The sequence below is a fragment of the Grammomys surdaster genome, unplaced genomic scaffold (assembly GCF_004785775.1).
Source record: "Grammomys surdaster isolate TR1022 unplaced genomic scaffold, NIH_TR_1.0 126086, whole genome shotgun sequence".
In the NCBI taxonomy this organism is placed as follows: Eukaryota; Metazoa; Chordata; class Mammalia; order Rodentia; family Muridae; genus Grammomys; species Grammomys surdaster.
In genome coordinates, this window is record NW_021620894.1 from 3479642 (window position 1) to 3497455 (window position 17814).

The 17814-nt window shown below is 45.0% G+C and overlaps 1 protein-coding gene across 1 annotated transcript in view; it reads left to right on the top strand.

The window, feature by feature from the left end:
* Clmp (CXADR like membrane protein) overlaps positions 1-17814 on the top strand; it is a 109398-nt gene that overhangs the window by 35305 nt on the left and 56279 nt on the right. The gene's annotated exons all lie outside the window — the stretch shown is intronic.

Sequence of the window (17814 nt, forward strand, 5' to 3'; positions counted from 1 at the left end):
AGGAGGAGGAGGAGGAGGAGGAGGAAGAAGAGGAGGAGGAGGAAGAGGAGGAAGAAGAGGAGGAGGAGGAAGAAGAAGAGGAAGAAGAGGAGGAGGAGGAGGAAGAGGAGGAGGAGGAAGAAGAAGAAGAGGAGGAGGAGGAAGAGGAGGAGGAGGAGGAAGAGGAGGAAGAAGAGGAGGAGGAGGAAGAAGAGGAGGAAGAAGAGGAGGAGGAGGAGGAAGAGGAGGGTTCAAAAAGAAGAGAAGCAAAGCAGAACCTGGGCGAGCGCTCTGTCAGTAAGTCAAATTCTCGTCTCTGACAGGAACCATGCAGAATCATTCCACTTGATTCAGCCTCTGCTCCCAAGAATCTCGAGTTACACAGTTGCTGTGCGCACTGGTTTTTCCTCTCGAAATACACCGTGGTCATGTGAGCTGGCCTCTGGGAAGTCACAAAAAGTGAAGCAAAGACACGCAGCAAACCTTACTTCCGTGGCCTCTCTCCTCATCAATAATTTACCTTCTTAGGAAAAGCACTAAATTCATGGAGGACAGTAGAATTTTTACAATAAATTCTTAACACCGATTTCTATCTTTCAGCTCTCCGAGCATTTAGAAAGAATTAATAGATATAAATAACAATGCATAAAAGTGTTAAAAAAAAAAAAAGCTCATCCCCGTCAGGAAGGAGGGATGAAATCCAGTAGACGTAAAAAGGATTTTGTAAATTCATCTTTCCCACCTTTTGAGCTTGATACCTAAGATTTGAAAGCGATCACCATCAACAGATTGAGTGTATTGGCAAAGACTTAACTGAAGACTGCTCCTCTGCCTTGCAGACATGGCTATCCTCTGAAATCCCCCATCCTGAATTCTCCTTGTACACCTGGGCATCTCACTACCATCCAGCAAACACTTACCTCACTGCCTTTAACTGTCCAGCCCTGCTCCTCTATTCTGTCGAGTGTGAGGAAAATTATCTCCAGACTGAAGCTGCAAAGACAACATCAATTAAAACTGACATAGGACACCAACTTGATGCATCTGTGGATCCCATCCCAACAAGAGATTTTTGGTTTTCCTCATTCAGATGTGGGACTTTTGTGGACACTTCCCACACCTACCTGGAGGACATCATTGGCTCCTACAGCACAGGGATCCACAGGAGACAACAGTTACCCCCTCTCAGCCACTGTCTCTCTGATCCTAGCTCCTGCTTGGTGTCAGGTGCAAGCTCTCATTTTTTTGGTGACTTGCAGTTCAGTCTTCATGCTGGCCTGTAGGCTCATGCTGCCTCTTGGTAATCTGGTATATACACATTCTTGAAGAGTCCCAAGCTGATTACTTGGCATAGAAGGTAAATATATAATTCCCAGGGAGAACAGCTTTTGGAAAGACCATCCAGAAGCTATTTGGTCTTTTTTTTTTTTTAATAGCACACTTGCACATCCAAATTTAAACAGTCATTTCTTTAACACTTTGACAGATCTTAAGTCTTCCCTACTTTTTCCAAATGTCTGAGAATTATGATTGCTTGGCTACTACTTCACAAACTTCCTCGGGCTGTCTTTTATTTCTATCTCAGCACCACACAGAATATCTTGCTCCTAAGAGGAGGCTCCATGAATTAGCCATAGACCATCCCAGTAGTCACCACTAATACTCACTAGTCCCTAGTGCTGTGGGTGAGGCCCTTCATGAATAATCTTTAATACTGATGCTACCTACCTCTGTATGGTTAACATTGTGCAGTAACTCGCCCTGGGGTAGGAGGGCTGAAGTCACTTGCCCGCTTCTAACAACTGGAAAGAATAAAGCAAACCCAGATCTGCCTCATACCGAATCCCCTTGTGCTTCCGTGAGCAAAAAAAAGACAAGAACAGTAATTGAATTTGGGGGCTGCAAACATCTGTGCTGGCTCTTGACTTCATGATTTATTGCATAACTTAAGTGGTACATCCAATATCAAGATGCACAAGGGAACACTGTGAGGAGGATTGTTTGTTTGTTTTTGTTTGGTCGGTTGGTTGTTTTTTTAAGAAGTAGTGAGGCCTCAGCAAGAGATGGGTCCACCAAAGGCTTCAGAGCCTTCAGACCAAGGCAGAATTATCTGGACCAAGTCTAGTTTCTAGAAGTAGAAAGTGACGTATAAGTCTTCCACCCTTCCCTTTAATTCAGATACTAATTCAGGAACGCTCAGGCAGATGATTATAAGACCTTATCTCAAAATAATTTTTTTTACGAGCTAAAGCAGACCCAGACGAATGTTACCTGCTTACTCTCGTATGCCAACCTCTGAGGCGCGGGCTTTTGGAAGTAAAAGGCAGTCCAGAAGAGGGGTAGAGGAGCCCTTAAGGGAGGGGGGATTCAAAGAAATAAAGAGTATTGGAATACAAATGACACAAAAGTCAGATGGGGCTGATTGAGGGGAGGAAGAAGAAGAGAGGTGGGCGGAGGGATTGCAAGAGGCCAGTGAGGGAGGGGGGTATGTTAAGAGCAAAGCACAGTGAAAAAAACACAGATGAAAGTGTCAGAATGAAACCTATTGCTTCGTATGCTAACTTAAAAGGCAATTTTTAAAAAAGGAATACGCACTTGGTAGTGCTAGGATATAGCTCAATGGCAGAGCATGTGCCTAGCATGTAAAGGACCCCCGAGGTCAATCCCTACTGGCACACATGGGTACACACACTCCCACACACATGTAAACCTTCTGCATCTACAAAAGTCTAAGTTCTCTGCCATAGTTACTGCTCTTGCGCATGCTTCTAAGAGAGAAAGCATTTTATCAAGATTGCAGCATTATATTATCTAGGCACGCTGAACATTAGCTAGCTAACTCATTAAAAGGGATTGCTTGCTCTGACTGATGAGACAGCAGGCTATAATTGGAAGGGCACTTAGAGGCTGGGAAGCAATATGTGACTTGCCTACTTATCCCTGGGTGGCCCAGTGGCTGACGTGAGAGCCCCACTCTAACCCTGCCATAGGTGGCACTTTCCGTTCTACCTTCTTTCTGTCCTGCCAAAGGCTGGCTGGACGTCATCAGTACTTGAGCCAAGCAGTGTGTTTTGAATGCAGACTGAATGATCTATGGGAAAGCCTGAGAGGCCAAACCTGGGAGTTTTGGGCAGAAGGGACCAAGCAGGAAGAAAAGAGACTAAGACAAGCGAGTGAGTGGTTTCCTCCACCTCCCTGACCCCTAGAGAGAAAGAGAATACTTCAAACTCAAATTATGAACACCAAACAACCAAACCAGGTAGAGTGGTACATATCTATAATCACCAGCATTTGGGAGGCTAAAGCAAAAAGCTATTAAGCCTGGGCTATGTAGTTAAGAGTTCAAGGCCAGCTGTGCTACATAATGAGATCCCTTCTCACGAAAACAAACAAGGGACACTGAAAGAGATGACTCCATGGATAAAGGTGCTTGCCGCCAAACTCGATGACTTGTGCTTGATCATTGGAGACCACATGGCGGAAGGAAAGAATGGACTCCCTCAAGTTATCCTCTGGTTTCCACACTTGAATACACACACACACACACACACACACACACACACACACACACACACAAGGCTGGGGTACAAATGTAAAAAAAAAAATGGATGAAACCCACCAGACAGCCAACCAAGAGAACATAACAGCTCAGAGTCCTAGACTATGCCTTACTATTCTAGGCTGTGCCTTCTTATTTTATACTGTGAACATGGGGAAGAATGGCATAGCTTCTCGGCCTTCTCCTTTTCTTACACTAGTAAGAGCTGGTCTTGGATGGGTTCTAGCTTTGACATTCTGGATTCTCTTAAATGATTTGAAGTGATGTCTTAGGCTATTTAGAACACCCCACTCTGCTGTTCCTGCCCTGTGACAACTCATCTCCCCAAGTTCCTCTAAGTCTTATTTTGGAAGCCAGGGGCAGCTAGTGAATTGGTGCCAACCACCAATCCATATCTGTATCTCTTCTGTTCGCCAACAAATGGATGTATCCCTGAGGGTTTCTATCCTAAAACTGGCCATGAGTCTCAGCAATGTAATAGAAATCTCAACAAAAATGTACTAGCACAGTAGCAAACAGAAGTCCCAGGAAGAAAGAGTCCAAGTGTGATAGATATCCAAGGAGACTTTCCCTCAGTCCCATTCGCTACTCCTGGAGATGTTCCACAAAACGTTTTGGAGGGGAGGAATATCATTTACTAATTTCTTATCTGTGGGCGGGAGTATCCCTGGGCGTTTCTCTAACACCTAGCCCACAGGAAGAATTGTTTGTGAACCTCTCTATCCGTGGAATAGAACAGGTTTGGGAAACCTTATAAGTATCAATTCAAGCTATACAGCATGCCTTCTGTGGTATTCTTCCTTGAGGTAAATCCCTACCCTCTTTCATTCATCAGTTAATTATTGCTACATGTAAAAACCATACCCCCAACGCAGTGGCTTAAACCGTCAAAGACTGATCAGTTCACAGTTTCTGTGGATCTGGAACTCGAAAGAGGCTTAGCTGATGAGTTCTGGCTTAGGGCCAGCCTGACGGTGTGCTCACAGTCAGGTTCGGTTCATCTAGAAGCTTGGTTAGGACTGAAGGATCTCCCTTAGCAAAGCACCCCAGGCTAGGTGGCTGAAACGGCATATATGTACTTTCTCAGAGCTCGGTAAGCTCCACGTGGATATCAAGGTGCTAGCAAATTCGCTGTATGGTACATGGTGAGAGCATTCCCTCCAGCTTATAGACAGCCGCCATTCTGCTATGACCTCACGTGGACCTTCTCCCATGTATAACTACAGAGAGAGCTCTCTGTCATCTCTTCTTAGGAAGATGTTTGTTTGGTTGAGCCAGGCCCCCTCATTATGATCTCATTTATGCCCAGTTACTTCCTTAGAAACCCCATCTTCACATATAGCTACGGCAGAACTGCAACTTCTGCATATGAATCGGGACAGGGAACGCACACTCCTCCGGTCTACTGCTTCCTAGATAACACACTTAGATGATGTTTGTTGATGCAGGAAGTATGTGAGACTCACTGTGACTGGTTTCTTTTCTTTGTGCTGTGATGCCTCGCTTCTCCCAAGAAGAGCAGTCCAAAAGAGCAGGATAGAAGCCACAGTGTGTTATACGACCCAGCTTTGGAAGTTAAACACCATAATTTCTGATAAAAGAAATACTGCTGGCTGAAAAGATCAGTCTTCCCCAGGGGAAGAAGTAGCTCCAGATGGACACGAATGCCAGAGAGCCATCTGGGAAGTCAGCTCCCACACCAGTGTGAGAGATCAAGACTTGACTTCAAAAACCAGCAGCCCTGGAAATACAACAAGATTCTACATCTGTCCCTTATAAGCTGTGGGTAGCTAAGCATCTCTGAGCCCGTTCCTCCATTGTTGGGACAGTAATGACTTCAGTTTAAGTGGCTGTTAATTAAGCACTGAATGAGAAGATAGACTTGGCATGTCACAAATGGTTATCATCAGGCAAATGCTCCTCCCCCCCTCCTCCAAATGTGTCCCACCTGTCACTAGCCTCGCCTGTCACTACTCCCATCTGTAGCTTTGCTCTGGCTTTACATCCCTGTCATGTACAACACGAGAATCTAGAAGACCACTTAGAACGAACTTATAAATCAGTTAAATCTAAAAGACCACTTAGAACAGACTTATATCAGTTAAATCTAATAACTCAACACATTTTTAACCATCAAGTATTTTTCCGTTATTTGTTTCCCCAAACCCCCATATTTTAAAATATTTTTGGCCACCAAACAAATAATGGTAATTGCATACCCATCTCCCATTCTCCTCATTGACTCATCTGTCCCTGCCCATCAAGAAATTCCTATCAGTGATCGCTGGCTCATCCACCATGAGAACTGGGGCTCTAACCTCGACGCCCTGATCCCAAAACGATTAAGCCATTCCTTAATTCTAAGTGGCCTCATGTGTGTGTGTCATATGAGCATCACCTGTTTTATGTGTTTGACATAAGGATGTAAAGTTCCATCTCATCCAACAACAACAAACCTATCCACCTTCTCAGGCTCTATTTGTGGAAGCCTACACAAACAAACTCAACCTCCAGACATATAAACCTGGGCCTGTAAATAACCATAAAGCAGACCTACTTGGCCTTCATGTAAGGTTCTTTCAGCAGCCAATATAGTTATTAGTCTGAATTTAGGATAGGGGGTGAAGTCTATGTCTTCAGCTTGGCCGCAGCACACTCTCATTGCAAGAAAAACCTCAGCTTCTCGCTGATTCATAGAACGTACTGTGAGGACAGGGCGTAAATAAGCCGTCCTGTGGTGCCCTCCTCTGTGGAGAAAGGGCTGAGAGGGCTGTTTTTAGCAGAGCTCCTGATTCTCAGAAACGGAAGACTCCTCGTTCATCTCAGGCTGGCCATCCGCTGCAGGCTTGGGCTGGAAAGCCAGTGTTGTGATAGGTGTCTAAGGATCAGAAAGCAATCAAGCCAAGAAGAGCCCAAGAGTTAAAGCAAAATCTCTCCCAGCCTGTAAATGTAAAACATTGGTGTTTAATGAGCAAGTTAAGTGGGCTGGTTATCTAAAAGTCAATAGTAAATAAGTAGTTTTATGCTGTTTTTTTTTCTGTCTCTGTTTCTCTCTCTCCCTCTCACTCTCTCTCACTCTGTGTGTGTGTATACTTGTGTGTATGCACCTGTGTGTGCACATGTGTGCGTGTATGTGTATGCGCATGTGTGTGTGTGTAGTCCTCCCATTCAGTTTACAGTTTCTCATAAATGCTCCAGCCTGCTTTAGCTTTATTAAAGGGCATAAGGAATGAGGATTTTGTATTTTCCATTTGGGGCCCATATATTAAGTGAAAGAGGTACAAATCACTGGAGGTGTGGATGCCGTCCTGGTAATGGGGCTCAGAGGCACCGACGGGAAAGAAGGGAAGTTCAGAGGAGAAGATCAGATAGAAGTTTCAATTGGTCCCTATCCCACAGAGATACATCTGAAACTCTCGCTGGCTCCAACCCCGCGGGCTGTTTGTGCCTGGGGAGAGGAGAGTTCAGTGTTCCAGATGACTGGCAAGCTTGAATGTCATTGCTCACTGCCGTGTGAGCCCTGAGACCTTCAGTGTTCCATGGAAGGCAGTCCAGAATGATGCTTTAATGTCAATCACACTTAATGTCACTGTCCTGCGTTCCCTCCGCCAGACATGTTTCATGGCAAAAGATGATGATTCCTAGGGGGGGGAAACAGAAAAGAAAAAACCTTTACAATAATAATGAGCTGCTCTCGTGGTACCCTGCGTTGGGCCAGTGACTACAACGTTTTTTCAATCTGTTTCCCCACCAGGCTTAACCTCTGTGCTTAAGACCTTTGACTGCAGAGTTTGTGTGGGGCATATATTACAGGCAACATAAAATTATACAGGGGGCAATATGGAGGGCAGAGGAAAACAAGAGCAGGTACTTGCCAAACATTTTCCTAATCTGAACTCTAAGGTAGATATCTTTAAGAGGTGCATTTGTCTGTCAGGGTTGTCGTGCCAAAGTACCGTCGACTGGCTGACTTAGAGAGCAGAAGTTTAGAGTCTCACGGGTTGTGGAAGCTGTAGATCTGGGATCAGTCTTAGGATGTGTTTCTTCTGGGGTCTTAGATGCCTTCTCTCACGTCTTTGCGTGCTTTTCTCTCCGCACCGTTTTGTGTCTCAATCTCTCTCGGTTTATTCGTCTGTGAGATTGGAGCATTCCCCTTTGTGGAAGAGAACAGCTTCAGAAAATGAATGGAAATGATACGGGCAGAGGGCCGGGCTTGCAGATCAGCCTTCTCTTCCAAGCTGGGTAGTGAAGCACCAATACCGTGCACATCCAGGCCCGTGCCGTTATTAAGAGTTTCATAAACATCACCCTCATTTTCATTAGTATAATATCACCCTAATAGCCTCATATTAGAAGAGCTCAGATTTGAAAGAAAACACTGGGTGCTTATAACTGCAATCCCGGCACTCCGGAGGCTGAAATATGATGTTTGCAGCAAGTTCGTGGCTAGCCTGGACTACGGTGTGAAACTGTCTCAAAATACTAACAATAATAACAACAGGCATTATCTCTACATACAGCCACAGTCTGAGGTCCCAGAGTTTAAGCCTTCAATATAAGGACTCTGAGAGCACATAGCGTGATCCCTGCATGCGAAAAGCTATGACAAATCTATCAGCAGAGCTTCTTCCGCCGCATGCTTTGCATGCAGGGCTGTAGGAGTGATAAAACGGGAAAACTGTTGGTCACTGGTGTGGTTTGGAGAAGGCTTTGCTGACAAGTGGAAACAGTCAGCTGGAGAGCTGTGTGGAGTTTGTCTGAGGGTGGGGGAAGGAAGTGGAGGCAGAGAGCATCGTAGGAGGAATGGCTAGTGTAGAAATGTCCAGAGCTGGCTGTAAGAAATCATGCTCAGGGGATGTTGAATAGACTAGTTGGAGTGTTCCCTTTGAGTAAGAGAACAGCTTGAGAAAACGATAAACCAAAAAAGCAGAGAGCCGAACTGCAGACAGACTTTCTCTTCAAATCTGGAGCTACAGTAAAACAAAAACAATAATATGTACATACAGCCCAGGGCAATTATTAAGAGTTTTTCATAAACATTATCTCATTTTCATGGCTCTGATAGTCAATGAAGTCACCAGGGCATCATTCCAACCGTTATATGGTGGTTATTGTTTGAAATTAAACTGGAAGGGATTGAAATGGCTCAATCAGCAGACTTTAAAGGGCTACCGTCAGGATGGTGCTATGGGCAGAACAATCTGATGGCATTAGTTATGAAGAACCTTCTGTAAAGAGAAGTGGGAGAAAGGGGTTACTTAAGATTAAATAGGACCGAGCTGAGAAAGGGGGCAAAGATGGCGGTATTAAAGTTAAAGAACTCCGGCTGGAGAGATGGCTCAGTGGGTTCTCCCAGAGGTCCTGAGTTCGATTCCCAGCAACCACATGGTGGCTCACAACTGTCTCTAATGGGATCTGATTCCCTCTTCTGATGTGTCTGAAGACAGCTACAGTGTACTCATATATATAATAAGTAATTCTTTTTTAAAAAAAAAGGTTAGAAAACTTCCAGCAGACATCAGATATGCTATAGTTGGTAGTGGTTCATTGATATGCCATAAATGAAGATTCTATGAGATAAGGAAAGTGGCCCTGGACAGGAATACACATTTGGTTCCCATTAGACTTCGATATCTGGGTATAACTTAAGTGACTAGATTCTGTGCCATCTTTGGTAGGCGGGGCCAGGAAGAGAGAACACCAGCTTTACATTTGTTATGTCTCTTACGGGCACTTGACGTATCTCTACTGTAACTGTGGGTCTATCTCCCTATCCTACTGCATGTGTGTCTCTCAGCTTGGAAAGTGACAGTGTATTATTTATCCTTGCATACTTCACAGCCTGTAAAATACTTCAAAAGTCAGATGTTCAATAAATACCTTTGGAACAAACAAGTGAGAGGAAACAGCCAGGGGAAACTGATACAGGAGTTAGGTTGTAGTGGAACCTGAGAGAAAAGAGGTGTTTTACAATACACGAGTGAACTGGATGGAAAATATACAGCCAAGTCTGACTAGAGGTCACTCAACAGATCTTAAGTGTGCAGTAAGCAGGGCAATGGAATGGAGAAAGGTCAGAGTCAGGGGTGTTCAGGATACAGAATCTACAGGGCCAGGACAAGGACCAGGGTCAGGGCCAGGACTGAAAGCAAAGGAAGAGATAGGTCAAGTATGAGTCTCTAGTTCTGACTCAGGAAACTGGGTCAGACAATCGACAAAGGCAGTCATACTAGAGTTAGAAAAGATGCCCTTCAATCAGGTACGAAATGCAGGCAGCACAGCACTGAGGGTGAGGTGCATCAGATATCCAACAAGAGCTGCCTTAGCTGGATGTCCCGAGGCGAGCTGCTCTGACCAGATATTCTGGCTCTAAGAGGAAATAGGTCTGGGAGGTGGAGCTAGATTGGGAAGCTATCAGCATCTGTGTGAATGGAGACCTTGACATTGACCAAACATCAGAGTACGTGAGGAGGAGAAAGGAACGTGGAACCAGTCTTCGCAGTTGACATCCATGAGAAAAGGAACTAATGAAGGGTCAAGGGAAGGAGGATGGGGCTAAAAATGAACACATCCTGGAGCCAGAGAGCGGGTCTGCTCCTTGTGACCCCAGAGCATACTGGGATGTCTGACTTGTATCTGTTCATCAAAAACACTGGGTTCTTAATAGTTGAGGAATAAAGAAATAGAAGAGCCAGCACTGATTGAGTGTATACATTGGTCAAGCACTAAACACTTTCCTCCTATAATCTCATTTAATCTTCATAATCATGCTGTAATCCATGATTTTTTTTTTTTTTTTGCAGGGGGTAGGGGAGCTCATGTAGCCCAGGCTGTCCTCAAACTCACTATACAACCCAGGCAAACCTTGAACTCCTAATATATTTGCCTTGCCACCTAAGTGCTAAGCTTACCGCTAGATCACACATAGCTTACGTGATCTTTCCCCCGCCCTGGGAGACAGAGAATATCATTCAGGCATAGAAATACACAATATGCAATGCATACTGTATAGATGAGCTTGCAGACATGACGCTAAGTGAAGTAAGCCTGTTGTTACAAGACAAAAACAGTGATTGTATTTACATAAGGAGTCTCAAAGAGCCGCACTTGAAGACAGAGAAAGAGCCGGGAGGTGGTGGCGCACGCCTTTAATCCCAGCACTTGGGAGGCAGAGGCAGGTGGATTTCTGAGTTCGAGGCCAGCCTGGTCTACAGAGTGAGTTCCAGGACAGCCAGAGCTACACAGAGAAACCCTGTCTCGAAAAATCCAAAAAAAAAAAAAAAAAAAAAAGTTAGAAGACAGAGAAAGAAATAGTGAGTGCCAAGAATTGAGAGGCTGAGAAAATGGTAATTGCCAGCCAATGGGCATATTAACTAAAATGTTGAAGATATTTCAAGTTATAATTAATATAAAAATTATTAGCAGTATCTCTCATACCTACTTTTCTTACTGTGTCTATTTTATTCTTAACAACGAGTCTCTCTGAATTCAGATGGCCACATTTCAAGTTCTCAATAGCCACCAGTGGCTTAGTGCTAGGAGTTCCAGACCTGGGAAGCTGAGGAATGGGGACTACAGTCAGGCTGTGTCATGGGGACAAACCCTTAACAATCAGAGCAACGAGACAGAAAGGGGTCTGCTACTTCTGTTTAACAAAGTGGACGGTGAGGGTCACAGAGAAAGGTTGGCCATAGTTATTCATCTCACAGGGGGAGAACCAGGACTGGGGTCCACGTGCTTTGAGTCTGCTGCCAGTGTCCCTTCCACCACATAGTGTCAGCAAGAGGTACATCCTGGCCTTGGGAAGCTTGCTTAAAAAATAGGAAGTGTGGGCTCGATCTGCTGGAACCCTGCAGAACCCATCGCAGTGAGGGGGCCAGCTCACAGAAGGGACTGTGAGAGAAGTGTAGAGCATCCACTGGCTTCTTTAGAGTCATCTTTATTTTTATGTGCATGAGTGTTTCACCTGCAAACACGTATGTGCACTGCCCGTGGCCTGGTGACTATGGAAGCCAGAAGAAGGTTTCAGATCCCCTGGGACTGGACTTACAGGCAGTTGTGAGCGCCTATACTTTGAACCACTGAGTCACCTCTCCAGTCCCATCCCTTGGTTTCTTGATATGTCTTCCCTGCATCTATGCAGAGACACCACTGAGGAGTGGAATCACGGATGCCTGTGGAATAGAGACTGCTTGTGTTTTAGGGTTTCTGTTGCAATGATGAAACACCATGACCGAAAACAAATTGGGGAAGGAAAGGGTTTATTCAGCTTACATTTCTACATTGTAGTCTAACACTAAAGGAAGCCGGGACAGGAACTCATACAGGGCAGGATCCTGGAGGCAGGAGCTGATGCAGAGGCCATGGAGGGGTGCTGCTTACTGGCTTGCTCCCCATGGCTTGCCCAGCCTGCTTTCTTAGAGAAGCTAAGACCACTAACCAGGAAGGCATCAGCCTTGGGCACTCCCACATCAATTGCTAATTAAGAAGATGCATTGTAGACTTGCCTATAGCGCAGTCTAATGGAGTCATTTTCACAGTCGGGCCCTCTCCTAGCTTGTGTCAAGTTGATGGAAAACTAAACACCACAGCTTGCTGGATTTTGTTTTTTTTAAAAAAAAAATTGATCCATGAGGGTTCAGTGCTATCCTTGGCTATATAGTAAGATAAGGATAACCTAGACTACAGTAACACCCTCTTTTAAAGAAGAAAGGAGAGGGGAAAAAGACAAGGAAGAAAAGAAAATCCATCTTTTCAAGAACATCATCCCCAACCGTTCCTACCTGGCTTAACTTTCAGGACGCCCGTGGCTCTGGAAGCTTGCTATAGATTAGGTCCACCCACTTTGTACTATAGATGTGGAAATCTATCCCTGAAAGGGAGGGAATCATGGCAAGATCCTACAAGTTGCCAAATAGCAAAACCAGCTGTAGAGCCCGGGCCCTCTAAGCTCCTGTCAGTTCCTGTTTTTTTATTCTTACATCTAATGGCCAATCAGTTTCTGAACCTCTTCTTCAAAGTGGTTCCCACTGAGTTTTAACACACACACGCACACACACACACACACACACACACATTTGGGATCTCAGAGGTTTGCAAAGCTTCTCGGCTTGGAAGACTTAGCCAGTTCTGTTGCAAATACTCAGCTCTCCTGGGTAAAAGCACCCATAGACCATAATGAATTTAAATTTCATATAATTTTCTGAGTTCAAAGTAGGTCAAATGAATCTACAGTGATGAAAGTTGGAATGCTGATTTGGAAGATGACTAAAAAACCAAGCATAGGGAGGATTCCTGGTCCTGAAGATATTATGCATCTTGATATTTTTTTAACATAATGTAGACATGTGTAGAGAAATATGAACAACTCTCACTCCATTTTAACGCGCTATGAAACACTTTTCATCCTCTGTCTCCCAAATGCAAAGGGTTGAGGACATTTGCTTAGAGTGTGCAGGGGCTTAGGTTAAGCCCAGCACTGTCACACACACACACACACACACACACACGCCATGTTCAGCACTAGGTCATACAAAGTGTGGGGTGGGCTGATGGAAGGAACTGTCGCTGTCTTGGTCTCGTAGGGCCCTCTTGCTCATCCCTCTATTGGACCCGCCCCTCTTTCTCAAGATACATGAGAAACTCAGTCACAGAGTTGGAAGTAAACCTTTGTTATAGTCTGGGGAAAGTGTTCAAATCTATCAAGAACTGGAGCTAGAGAATCTGTGATTAGAAGCATTTGCTGCTCTTGCCGAGGATCCAGGTCCCGCTCCTAGCACCCACGAGCATCTGTAACAACTGCAGGTGCAGGGGATCTGCTCCCTCTCCTGCCTTCCAGGAGCACACTATACAAGCACACCATGTACATGCACTCGGGCACTCAGGCAAAAATAAGGTTAATAAATCCTTAAAGTTTACTGCCAATTGTGGCGACTTGTAAACAAAACGCACACGAATGCCCGTTTCGTTAAATGTGCAGACTTATCTTCATCCGTGTACATACGTTGGTACTTGTGACCACATGGGAGAAGGATGAGTTGGAGAATTGGTTAAGAGCCCTACTTGTTACATAGGACCACCTCCTCGGGTACCAAGTATGAATATGGTGAGTAGATGTGCACACAGGCAAAACGCTTGTACACGTAAAATACTAAAAATAAATGCTTAAAAATATTTTGCTGGTGGTGGTGGTGGTGGTGCAGGCCTTTAATCCCAGCACTCAGGAGACATAGACAGGCAGCTTTCTGACTGAGTTCGAGGCCAGCTTGATCTACAAAATGAGTTCTGGGACAGCCAGGGCTACACAGAGAAATAATGTCTCAGAGAACAAAAACAACAAGAACAAAAGTAATAACAATTATTTGAGAGGTCTGAAGGGCCTGGGTCAAGGAAGACATCAGTGTTTAAAATAATAATATTATTATTATAATAATAGAAATGACAACAACAATAGAGTATGTGTTTGTCCTGAGTTTGAAACCTTCAAAAAGGCTTAAAAGTATCAATAGTACTTTTGTGTGTGTGTGTGTGTGTGTGTGTGTGTGTGTGTGTAGTGGCTATCCTTGATAAATTCACTTCACAACCGTAAGACTCATCCCTTTTGCTGTGTCTTGGGAGGGGAATTAGGGTCTCTTTGACAACCAAGTTGCCTGCTGCCCATGACACTTGGAAGCAGAGACCCCAGGCCTCAGGGTTTCTAATTATTTTGTTATGGGAGGGGGAGGGGAAGGGTTCCTTCCAGGATGCTTGTGGTCTAGTGCTCTCAGTCGCTCTAGTTGAAAACCCAAGGGGCTAAAGAAACGCTAGAGGCCACAGCAGCAGCGGCCGCCGGTCCCTAGTGTCTGCCCCCAGCTGTCGCAGACCTCCCGCACATGTGGTTTCAATCACCCAGCCTGGCGCCTTCCGCCGGCGCAGAAGCCCTGCAGCTCCGAGAGCTCTGCGAGTCTTTGTTTAGGGAGGAGCCGAGCCCAGCCGGGGTGGCCACCCTCGGGAGTGGCTCTGGGTTCTGCCTTGCAGATCTACAAAACTGCAGCCGTGGCAGGGCAGCCCCGGGAGGCAGGATGCAGGCTGAAGGAGGCACGGGGTAGCCGGGCTGCTGCGATCTGGGTCTCCAGGGAGAACAGAGCCCGCGCCCTCTCTGCAGATGCTTGCCAAAGCAAACACCCAGCAGATGACCCGGAGCGGGACCCTGGAGAAACCGCTGGTTCTTAGCAGATGGCCATCTCCCCAGCCTGTCTCTCATTCGGAATCTTTCCCGGTTCCTTCTTCTGTGTGGGGTACAATTTTGTAAGCTACAGAAATTGAGCTTTCCAATTTGATTTTCTAGAGAAGGATTTGAATAGAAACGCGCATAGAACTCAGGGAGGTGGGCACAGACGGTTGACTTATTTGGTTTGGAAGGAGGACAAACCCTGACAGTCTAATTTAGCAGCCTGTCACGCTGGGAGCCAAACGATGTTCTCCAGTCTTTAAGTTACTAAAAGAACCCTTTGGGCTTCACGTTACACATAGTATTTCTTGAAGGCGGTAACCTGGGCTGCAGCCATGAAACGTTACACTGGAGGTAGAAACTGACTGCAGACAATCATCTTCTTCCACAGCCCCATACCTGGGCTGCATTCCTGAAATATCTGTTGCCAGGGAAACGGAGATCTCCCTTTGCGTTCTTAGTCTCATTAATAAAAGAATTTTAAAACGGACTCAGAAGGAAGCTCGAGGACAATTTTATTATTAAAGTTTGAGAGAAAACCAACAAGGCAGGTACGCTGAAAGGGAGGAAGGAGATGGAGGAAAATTGGGAATGGAAATCAAGGGACGTGAGAAAGCCCAGGGTGTCAGAGAACGCCTGTTCAGGATTTGGGCTGGTATGAGGGAAGGGGCTAAGGAAATGAGAAACTGCGTGCTTACTGAGGAGTCAAGGTTCTGAGCTCTCTGGAAAATTCACTGCTGGTTTCTAGCCTTGACCATAACATCTATAGTAAAAAGGCTTTATAAAGCAGGGTTGGCGTCTTTACAGACATAACTTAATTTTTTTGAAAGCTCATTTTATTTTTTAATTGTGTGTTATGTGTGTGCACGCGTGCCTACATTCACACATACGGGTGTGCACGTGCATAGGAGTACAGACACCCACAGAGACCAGGAGAGGCCATTGGAGCCCTGAAGATATAGTCACGGGTGATTGTGAGTCACCCAAGATAGGTGCTGGGAACTAACCTTGAATCTTATCCCACTGAGCTCTCTCTCTATCCCCAGACATAACTTATTTTTTTAGAATATCTATACAAACATCGCAAAGATGTTTGATCATCTTCCCAGGTATTTTACTGTTACTGAGATAATTCAGAAACAGAAAATCTCACAGGATCAAAAACAGTTCATTGTTTAATGTGACCCTCAGATATTCTGCAGTTGGTCTCCGAGACACCAAACCCTCCCTGTGTAGCACCAATCACAGTGCTAACAGCTCACAGGCTAGCTTTATAGACTCAGACATAAAGCACCCCTGCTTTGAACCCCCATTGGCTACCCTTGGCCTGCGTACCAAGGATGACCTAATCCGCTCAGTGTGTTATTGCAAAAGAAAAAAAATTATTCATAATACTTACTGGAGGTGGAAAGAAGTCTTTTCAAAGAAAGTATAAAAGGGGAAAAAAAAATTCCTTCTATCCCTCCAGGTTCTCAGACAGGTCCCTGTAACAAAAGACAGATGATCAAGAGGAAAGCATCTAAATGTAATGTCTTCTCTGACATCAGAACATTGGTAAGGAAATGAAGATGCAAAGAAATGATTCAACCTGAGTGTTTTTATAGTAGATTTAATGAGAAGTGGAAAGTTATGGGGAGAGAGGCACCAACTTGAAGGCCAGGCTGAGGAAGGCTGTTCACCTCTCTGTATCCCTCAGCCCTTTCCCTCTGGATGTAGGAAGGATATCTCTCCCAGAATCCGCTTGCTACAGGGGAAGACCACAGGATCCTTCTGCTTTTTCCTCCCACCCTTTCAGCTTAAAATAGTCAACGTGCCAAAGTGTCATCTTTTGGGGCCCTGTCCCAGTCACTACAATGGGGATTTGTAGAAGGAGAGAGATGGAAATGAATTTCAAATATAAAAAAGAAAGAAGGGCTGGTGAGATGGCTCAGTGGTTAAGAGCACTGACTGCTCTTCCAGAGGTCATGAGTTCAAATCCCAGCAACCACATGGTGGCTCACAACCATCTGCAATGATATCTGATGCCCTCTTGTGGGGTGTCTGAAGATAGCTACAGTGTACTTACATATAATAAATAAATAAATAAATAAGTAAATAAATAAGTAAATAGTTTTAAAAAAGAAAGAAAGGATTTGCAGCCATGGAGCAGGGAAGGGAAACAGGAGGATAGAAACATTAAGAATGGGGCATTTTTTTTCCCCTAAAACAGACCTTTTTCTAAAAAGGCGTTTATTAAAAGCGAGCCAGACAGTCGGATCAAGAGAAGGAAGTGTCACTTATGACAGTCATACTAAAGTGACTCAGGAAGTTTCCTGCTGAAATAAGTGGGTCAACATAGGACCCAAGGTTGAGAAGGAGCAAAAGGTCTTAGAGGGTTCTGACCACAGCTCAGTCAACGGAAATGCTTGCCACCACACAGATCTGTCCCTGTTCTACCTTTCAGCTGGATTTCTAGGGTTGACATCCTGTCTGTCCTGACATCCTGTCCTTTCAGTGGAAATGTCTCATCTTTCCCAGGTTACTCAAGAGCTCTAGGGTTCCTCTAGTGAGTAAGTATGACCTCAGGAGTCAGACTTAGAGGAAATGTTGGGGAAATCGTTACTTAGGAACTAGCCATCTCTACGTGGCTAGCCCACAGACTACCCCAAACAGCTTTCCATTGTCAGCTCCCAAAGTAAGCGTTCATTTGCAAGTTCTTAATAGGGTTGCTCTGCCCCCACGACATGGGCCTGGGTGAAGAACTGACCTGGAGACTTGGAAATCCTAACTGGCTATTTGTGCTAACAGAAGCTCCGCCCAGCACTCCGGTTCAATTCTGACTCTTTTTTAAAATGTGTTGTTCATTTGTTTGTTTGTTGTATGAGTGTGTGGGTTAGGTACCCACATGCCATGACACACCATGGGGGTCAGAGACAATTTTATGGAGTTGGTTCTCTCTCTCCACTTTATGTGGGTTCCAGAGATTAAACTCAGGACTCCAGACTTATACGGGCTGAGATATCTGAAATGCCTCGGTTTTGCGTGTGTGTGTGTGTGTGTGTGTGTGTGTGTGTATGTGTGTGTGTGT